The sequence below is a fragment of the Halichoerus grypus genome, chromosome 11, assembly GCF_964656455.1.
Source record: "Halichoerus grypus chromosome 11, mHalGry1.hap1.1, whole genome shotgun sequence".
Taxonomy (NCBI): Eukaryota; Metazoa; Chordata; class Mammalia; order Carnivora; family Phocidae; genus Halichoerus; species Halichoerus grypus.
In genome coordinates this window covers 3,839,138-3,848,412 of record NC_135722.1, presented here as the reverse complement: position 1 = coordinate 3,848,412, position 9,275 = coordinate 3,839,138, and positions in this window count along the sequence as shown.

Here is a 9,275-nt window from a genome sequence, read left to right as displayed (position 1 = left end):
GGTAAGGACGGCGCGCGCGAGGGCCCAGCCGGCGCCGCGGGGGCCCGGACGCATGCGCGCCGGGGGCGGGGCCGGCGAAGTCGAGACTTAATCTTTGCCAAAAAAAGGCCTAAAAGGCTACGTGGGACATCCAGGTGAGCGTGCGGATGCAGTTTTTCCACAAGAAGAGCCTGGAGGAAATCTCGAAGGGAAAACCAATGTATTTTACTACGTGAAAATGCAAACTCGCGCATGCCCAAAGTGGTGATAACATTAAAAGCCAAGGAGCAATCTGGAGGTGTGTTTGTCCTAAATACTACAACTAAGGGAATCATGTGTCTGGTTTATAAAGAACTTACCAAATAGGATAAGCAATGAGTGCATCCTAACAGGGGCGAAGAGATGGGCCAAAGGCTTGAGTGCGGGATTCACCGGTCAGGCAGGCAGAGTGGAGAAGGGGGTGTCTGTGCCCGTGACCTTGGAACTTCACCTCCAGGACTTACTCTGATGTTCGCTGCAGCACGGTCTGCACGTGCACCCCGAGGACTCCAGCAGCCGCCAAAAATCATGTTTGAGGCGAAAATAAGATCATGGAAAATGCTCCTGATGTTCAAGGAAAAAAAGTCTACGCGTCCTCCAAGCCCAACTACATTAAACGATTACGCTTGTAAAAAGAATAAAAATACACCAAAATGTCCACAGTGACTAGATCTAGATTTTGGAATTACATTAATTTTTAAATGTCCTCTTTTATATTTTTTTCTGAGTAGTAGTAGTCCATGTTTGCACAATGAACTTTAGTTAGGAGCATAAAAAAGCCCCATAAAACTTTTTTTTTTTAGAAGATGAAATTAAATAGACTTTGTATATTTTGTTCATTAAATATCTTTTCATTTTTAGGTGGGTTTTTTTTCATCAGCAGATAAAATCACAAAACTTTTGGGATGTAGGAAAAAGAGCAAAACAAGCAAACAAATCTGCTTTCCCACCACTCTGGCCACCAACTAATTTTTTTTTAAAGATCAGGTATATTTCTTTAAAAAATGTATGTATTTATTAGAGAGAGAGTGTGTGTGAGAGAGCACATGCGTGCAGGGGTGGGGCAGAGGGAGAGGGAGAGAGAATCCCAAACCCACTTAGTGCTCAGCACAGAGCAGATGAGGGGCTCCATCCCAGGACCCCAAGACCATGACATGAACTGAAACAAAGAAGAGCCTGATGCTTAACCAACTGCACCACCCAGGAGCCCTGCCACCAATTAATTTTTGCTAATTTTGTTACATTTTTCCCTTTGAATTTTCACATAAAAATAATAATATATGTACAATGTTATACCCTTATCCCCACCTATTTTTTTTTTTTAAAGATTTTATTTATTTATTTATGAGAGAGAGCAAGAGAGGCAGAGGGAGAAGCAGGCTCCCCAAGGAGCAGGGAGCCCGATGCGGGACCCGATCCCAGGATCCCGGGATCATGACCTGAGCCGAAGGCAGATGCTTAACCATCTGAGCCACCCAGGTGCCCCCCCTTATCCCCACCTATTAATGAGTTAATGAAAGTTAACATTGTATTACAAAAATGTCCCAAATAAGGGAATGGTTCTCTCATTATTACATATATAAAATAGATTTTTTAGACATAAACCTCATCAGCTGAAAGAAAATGAAACAAGCTACATCTTTTGGCATGGGAAAAGAGTATGTGGTGGAGAAACAGACCAGTATAGGATAAAACCCATGGATATAAAGACATATACAGGGGTGTCTGGGTGGCTCAGTCAGTTAAGTGTCTGCCTTCAGCTCAGGTCATGATCCCCGGGTCCTGGGATGAGCCCTGCATCGTCCTCTGGCTCCCTGCTCAGCGGGGAGTCTGCTCCTCCCTCCCACTTGTGCTCTCACTGTCTCAAATAAATAAATAAAATCTTTAAAAAAAAATAAAAATAAAGATGTATATAAGAGAGTATGAGTTTTAATTTCAAACTTTCAATAATTGTGCAAAATTTTGAAAGATTACATGTGTAACAAAAATCAACACTATTCATTCAAACTATTGTTTTGAAAATAAAGCTTTGGAGAGATCTTTCCCCCATATGTTCCATGGTTATGTTCCTAAAATACTGTCTTGAAACCAGATTGTTTTAACATTAAAGGATAAAAGATTGGTTGTGTTACCTTGGATCTGTAATACTTGTTCACAAATTGCTTCATTTTCAAATAGGGAATCAGACTTTAAAAAGAGAGCCTCCAGGGTAGAGAAAGGGAATTTGAACATACAAATATAATTTATTTCAAAATCCTTAAATAAGTTTCAAATTCAGTGTCCTTTTTAGCAACTGAATTCATTAAAAAGTAGGTAGAAAAACTCTGAATTAGTATTTCTCCTTGTTATCTTAGTTTTTTGAGAAAACATTCTGATATTTGCTTATGCAGAGATCTTAGGAACTGAAATTTCTGCATTTAATTGAATGGAATAAGAAATGATAAATTTGGGGGCACCTGGGTGGCTCAGTTGTTAAGCGTCTGCCTTCGGCTCAGTCATGATCCAGGTCCTGGGATGGAGCCCCACGTCGGGCTCTGCTCAGCGGGAAGCATGCTTCTCTGTCTCCCACTCCCCCTGCTTGTGTTCCCTCTCTTTCTGTCAAAATAAATAAATAAATAAAATCTTAAAAAAAAAAAGAAATGATAAATTTGGATAGGTACAACGAAAACTAAAAAGGTTTTCAAAGATATAGAGCTTCCATATTTAGGATCTCTGAAAGCTGCCTTGATTGTATTTATTCTAATGACTTCAATAGACTATTATTAAATACTTAATTTATAACAAAAGGTATAAAGGGGATGATATAATCAACTCCTAGGAATCTACCATATGAAATAGAATACACTTCGAAAAATTGTAATGTTTCACATATTCTTGTTCAAGTTCAAAGAGAACCAAATCGATATCACTAAAGTGAAAAATGAAATTCCTCAAAGTTCATTGGAAAGTATTCATTTACTGGAATTGATCTTTTTTTACATTCTACATGTACCTGCCACAAAATACTCGGCAGCCTGCAAAACTAACCAAACCAAACCTGAACATGTAGATCTATACTGCTAATCCGGAATCACATCCATTGTATTAGTGAGTTAAAAACAAAATGTGTCGGGGCGCCTGGGTGGCTCAGTCATTAAGCGTCTGCCTTTGGCTCAGGTCATGATCCCAGGGTCCTGGAATCAAGCCCCGCATCGGGCTCCCTGCTCAGTGGGAAGCCTGCTTCTCCCTCTCCCGCTCCCCCTGCTTGTGTTTCCTCTCTCGCTATTTCTCTGTGTCAAATAAATAAACAAAATCTTAAAAAAAAAAAAAAAGTGTCATTTGTTCCCATGGTGGTTAAAGAAGAAAACTGCGGGTCTCTCAACCAGTTTTGATATATGTTTAAAAATAATCTGCAAGGGTAGGAGCCCTATCCTGTTGCAGATTAATTCTGTCCTTAGCTACGGAGCTGGAGTGCTCATTTCTGGCTAATGGACTGATGAGATTATAAGTAATCTTTCTCTTCTCCTGTAGGTGTTTCTGTGTTTGATTTTTCTTTTAGTCATGGAGCAAAAGTGCCTTTTGTAATCAGAAGAAAAAAAAAGAAGTGATTTCAAATTCTTTTTTTTTTAAGATTTTATTTATTTATTTGAGAGAGAGAGATAGTGACAGAGATAGCGAGAGAGCACAAGCCGGGAGGAGAGGGAGAAGCAGGCTCCCCTGCTTGAGCAGGGAGCCCGATGTGGGGCTCCATCAGGACCCTGGGATCATGACCTGAGCCGAAGGCAGACACTTAACCAACTGAGCCACCCAGGCGCCCTGCAAATGGCAAGATTTCATTCTTTCCGAAGGCTGAGGAATATTCCATTGTGTATATATACCACCTCTTCTTTATCCATTCATCAATCAATGGACACTTGGGCTGCTTCCATAATTTGGCTATTGTAGATAATGCTGCTATAAACATCGGGGTGCATGTATCCCTTTGAATTGGTGTTTTTGTATTTTGGGGGTAAACACCCAGTAGTGTGATTACTAGATAACAAGGTAGCTGTATTTGTAACTTTTTGAGGAGGAACCTCCATCCTGTTGTCCACGGTGGCTGGACCAGTGTGCCTTCCTAGGAGGGTCATTTTCTACCTGCCTGCTCAGGAATCTCTTGCAGCCAAACGGTAGGAGACCTGCGGGGGGACTGAGGGTCTGGTGCTGTGACCGGTGACCACGAGGCTTCTTGGAGCACTCACACCCACATAAGGGCCCCAGCCAGCAGGGGTCAACCTCCACCCCTGGGACAAGCTCTGAGATTTGGGCCAGAGCCTGTGACCCCAGCGCCCCCAAGCTCCTAATCACTCCATGGTCCTGACTGCCCTGGGACCCACAGGGACCTAATCAGTGCTTCCAAATGCAAGAAGGAGAAAAGGTGAGTCTGGGCAAGTAGGCCCCACCAGAGTTCTGTAGTGCTCGGTTGGTCTCAGGGGAGTCATATGCTTATGGAGAAGCAGAGACTATTTGGGGGAGAGTAGCACAAAGATCTGTTTTTGGCCCTTTCACTGAGAGGGCGCCAACTTCTCCCATGCACCCTTGCGTTTGCTTAGGCTTGGCTGTGCCGCAGTCCCAAACACACACCTTGACATCTCCGTGGTTTCTGCCAGGAAGGGCTCATTCCTGCTTACACAGACTCCAGTATGGGCTGGGCGGAGGTGTCTCCAAAACTGTGATTTTCAAAGTAAATACAGTTCTAAAAGAACATATGAATGTTTGAATATTAGCAGATGCCAAACTTGCGAAGCTTCCTTTGCAAAGGGTCTTTGACAGAGTGGATGCTCTGCAGATGGTGTTAAGTGAGTAAGTGAAAGAACTCAGCTGGCAGGTGGCTGGGAAGGCCCCCCTGGGCCAGGGGAGGGAGGAGGGGCCAGAGGCCAGCAGGGCTGTTTGCCTGGCATGTTTGACCATGGAGTGCAGGGTCATCCCCGTAGAGGGTGGCCTTCCACCGCGGCCCCTCAGAGAGGGGCCTGTTGAGGCTGCATGGGGCTGTGAAGGCAGGACCCAGCCCTGCTCCCCAGCCCCAACCTGCTGTTCCTGGAGAGGAGGCGTGAGGGCTCACAAACCCCTAGTGGAGGCTGTAGAGGGTCTCTGCGTTGTGACACCCTTCCTTTCTTCAGAGGGCCTCAGCTCTGGTCCTCCAGTGTCTGACTTCCCAGGGCTGTGACCCCTTCTGGCCCCAGCACCCCTCTCTGGGCTTTCCCTCCCTGCTGCCCCTCCTGGCTTCCCCCATCCCTCCCCCGCCTGGGAGAGCTCCCTCCTTTCCTGCCTCTGTGGAACAGGCATTCCTGCTTGGGCTCTGTCCACAGCCCGGATTGCTGTGGGGCCAGCTTTGCCACTTCCTTCTCCTGGCCTGACTATCCCCCTCCCAACAGGGCGGTGACATCGGAAGGCAAGGCTGGGGGTCCCTGTAAGCCTTGGGGGGTGGGGGGAGACACCCAGTATGGGAACCCCTTTTTCCACTTCCTCCTCTGCTCAGTGTGTAGTGCTATTCCAGGAAACCAGCTTTTCTGGGGATCTTAAGTGCAGTCTCACAGCTGGGCATTAGGGGAATTCACCTCCCCCCGGGGCCTCAGTTTGCTCAGCTGTAAAATGGGAGGAATACAGCAGTACCCTCTTGCAGGGTTGATAAGAGAATGAGTGTCTGGCATGCAGGACATGCAATAAATATATTAATGACTCTTAGCAACATGGTAACTTCCTGGTGTATATCTGATGTTGGGGCGCAGAAGGGAAGGAGCCTTCCTCTCCCTTCGCAGCACTCCTGGGGTCCAGCGTCCGAGGTTCGTCTCCACCGCGCAAGCCCGCGGGAGGGCTGAGACCGTGCCGGGGCACCCGCCACTGGGGGGCGCCGTTGCGCTTCCGGCCGCTCCTCCCAGCGCGGCTCTGGCCACCTGCCGCCCGGGCTCGGAAATCCCTCTCCGCGGCCCTTCGACCGGGCTGGAACGTTCTTATCCCGAACTTCCATTTCCCCAGCCAGGCTGCAATAACGATGGTAAGGACCCACTTATCTGTGTGTCAGACCCTTTCTTAGGTTATCATTTGTAATTCTTAAAAACGTGCCTTGAAGAGGGATTTTATCAGAGTTACTCGTGGTGGACACTGAGGCTGGGCCAGGGTGGGGGGCGTTGGGGGGGCGCTACTTGGCTTCTAAGGGGCAGACCACATGGCCCTCCATCACCACCTGCCCCAGCCTCTACCTACCCAGCCCCCATTAGAGCAGGTCCTGGCCCACCGCCCGTGTCCAGCTCTGAGCCCTCGGATCACATATAGAGGATGCACGCTCGGGCCAACTGACATTACCCAGCTCTGATGGAGGAACATGATCGTGGAGACTTCGTCCCAGGTCTCCCAGGAAGAGCACAGAGGCTCTGGAGCTTTCCCCCATCAGCCTGCTTTGGTCTGGGCCCCGCTGCCCAGCTCCCGAGGGCTGCTGTTGAATCCAGGCTTCACCTGGGCCTGGGCTCCCCCCCACTACCTGGGCAGCAGGCACTCCACCTGGGGCCCAGGAACCACAGGGCAAGGCAGCTGACAAGGAAGGAGCCTTGGGGCTCTCCCGAGCCCAGCTGCCAGGGCCCTAGCAGACCCCGGCTGGTGTCAGTGGAGGGTGAAACCCCTGACCTGGCACCCTCCCCATCAGCTCTCAGTCTTCCCTACGGGTAAATTCAGTTGAGGTGGTTGTGAGGACTGACTGTGCCCTAGTGTGCATTAAAGTTGCCTCTGGATAAATTGACTGTGTAATCCGGCAGCCTCTGGAAAGATTTGTAACGTGCAGACCCTTTCCAAGAAAGTAACACCACTCATGTCTTTCCATCTGTCATGGGTCGAATGATGGCCCCAAGAAGATGTGTCCAAGTCTTAACCCCTAGAACTAGAGAATGTGACCTTAGTTGGGAAAAGTAGCTTTGCAGAAGTAAGGCTTTTGTGACGAGATCATCCCGGATTACCTGCCTGGGCCCTACATCCAGTGACAGGTGTCATGTTATAACACAGAAAAGCAGACACACAGAGGGGTCACATGAAGACAGAGGCAGATGCTGGAGGGGTGCAGCCATAGCCCAGGGATGCCTGCCCCCCCCCCCAGAAGTTGGAGGAGGCAGGAAGGATCCTCCCCTAATGGCTCCAGAGGGAGCGAGGCCCTACCTACACCTTGATTTTGGACTTCCGGACTCCAGACAGAGAGAATTAATTTTTCTTGTTTTAAGCTTCCTGGTTCTTTGTAATTTGTGATGGGAGCTCTAGGAAATGAACACAGGATGTTTGGGGAGCGCTGCTGGGAAGAGGCGACAGAGCGGCAACCCAGGACCTCGGACAGGACAGGCCTGTGGATGGGATCCTCTGTGGATGGGATCCTGTGCCAGGCCAGGCGGGCTAGCTTAGCTGGTGTGGCTGGGAAAGACTGGATCAAAGAGACAGACAGGATGGGTCCAGGCTGTGGAGACTAAAGAGCCCACGGTGAGTGGTCAGCGCGGAGAAGCCGTGAAGAGGCCAGAGAGTGGAGTGGAAGCCGGAAGGTAGACGGGGAGGCAGGGGTGAGGGCAGCAAGGGCAGAGGGGTGCAGAGGGGCGTATGCGGCGCCTGGAACCACAGAGGCTCTCAAGTATGTGGCAACACACACGCAGCCGATGGGGATGGGGACGGGGACAGGGTAGACTAGGAGGGACTTCATCTCTTGTGGCTTTTTCACAAGGAGAATAACTCTCACATTGGCATTAGTGTGATTAAATACACACCCCTTTAAAAGGAAACTCACACAGAATCCAAGGACCCCCTCCCCATTCAACAGGCTGGAAGGTGGAGGCCCCCAAAAGGGCAAGGGGTCCTGCCTCTGGTGTGAGAGTTGCGGCCGGCGAGGACTCCTCCCAGGCTCCCCCTTTCCCCCATTCTGTGCTACACCCTGCGGCAGGTGGAGCTTCCCAGGGACCTGCAGCCCAGTGCTGAGTAACCCCCGTGGCCCCCCGTGGCCCTCGGAATGAGGTGCACCTTCTCTGTCTGGCCACTAACAGACCATCCGGAGACAGACAGGAGTTTGCTGAGCGCGCCGTGCCAAAATCCCAACACTTATCTGTCGTCTCAGGTCTGCAGGCTGGAAGTCTGCTGTTTGGCTGCTCCGGAGGGAGGCTTCCCTCCTTGGCTTGCAGAAGATGGGTCTTCTCCCTGTGCGTCCCGGTCCTTCCTCCCTTCTTATGAGGACACCCGTCATGGTGACCTCATGTTACCTTAATCACCCCTTTAAAGGCCCCATCTCCAAAGACGGTCACGTTCTGGGGCGCTGGGGGATGAAGGAAGGGAAGGGGAGGAAGAAAGTGGTTGAGTTCTGTCTCCCTCCGCAGACCAGACGAGCAGGAAGGATGGAGAAATACAGCCATTCTCGGGCCGAGGGAGCGCGAGGAGAACGTGTTGCCAAAAGCCACCCTGCCTCTCAAGAGTGGCAAAAGGAAGTTCTCTGAAGACAAAGAAATTGTAACAGAAAAGGGCTTGGAACTTCAGGAAGGAACAGAGCATCGGACTGGGAAAACCGGGAGTAAACCTTTAGATGATCCTTGAGCGTTTTAAAATCATATTTGACAGTTGAGGCAAAAATTGTAACAATATGTGATGGGGTGCTTAATATATCTCTTGTCTGTCTGTCTGTCTGTCTTTCTCCCTCTGCTCCTAGTTGCAAAAGATACCCCTTCTCTCCTCTCCCCATCCCCTAATTGAGATTCCCTTCTCATGACCTTGATAGTGCCCTGAACCCAAGGCAGGGGCTGCTGTTCTCCTGCCCTCTCTAACTGGATGACCAATTTCTGGGTCCAGGGAGGCCTTATGCCCACCGCCCCCTTACACTTCTCTGTCTTTTGGATCATTTCTAGGTGGTGTTTCCTGATCCAGAAGATGGAAGCTCACCCAATTTAGCGCGCTGGATGGTGAATCAACAAATGTAGGCATTTTGGGAGAATTCTGTCCCCTCTGGGGTTTTCCTCTGGGGAAGCACCCCGCTCTCAATCCCTGAGCTGTCCCAGGCTGACCCCTCCCAGCATGGAGGGGGTGACCCAGGCCTGGCCAATCAGAGCATTCCGGCCCCCCCCCGGCTGCCGGAATCGCGTGGGGAATTAACATGGGACAGAAGAAGGGTTCTGGGACCCTTGTAGGAGCCTTTGGTGGGAAAGGACCGTCTGTCACCCCTGCTGAGGCTGCAGGAGGATGGAAGAGAAGCTGCAGCTGCTGGACCACCTGTCATTTCGAGGGGAGAAGAT